Raw genomic sequence first — 303 nt, 5'->3', positions numbered from 1 at the left:
TTTGGTTAAAATTGCTGATAGATATAGGCTATTTTGCAACTAAAGGTTTTTGGATGTAAGCTAAAACATGATTTATAATGGGTCTTTTTAAGAATGATGTAGCTCTGTTTTTCAAGCTAAATCATGGACTTATTTGGCTATAATCTCGAATCCAATTAGGTTGTACTAGAATGTAGAAATAATACGGAAATCTGCATGAACTATAAGAGCAGACCAATTTAGATTATGGCATGGCGAATGAAGTTCTTCGCTCTTAGGCTACTTCCTGAGCTAGGATGAGAGGCTGTTTTGCGGGCATGTGTG

The sequence above is a fragment of the Priapulus caudatus genome, unplaced genomic scaffold (assembly GCF_000485595.1).
Source record: "Priapulus caudatus unplaced genomic scaffold, Priapulus_caudatus-5.0.1 Scaffold44, whole genome shotgun sequence".
In the NCBI taxonomy this organism is placed as follows: domain Eukaryota; kingdom Metazoa; phylum Priapulida; class Priapulimorpha; order Priapulimorphida; family Priapulidae; genus Priapulus; species Priapulus caudatus.
Note: the sequence above shows the minus strand (reverse complement) of the source record.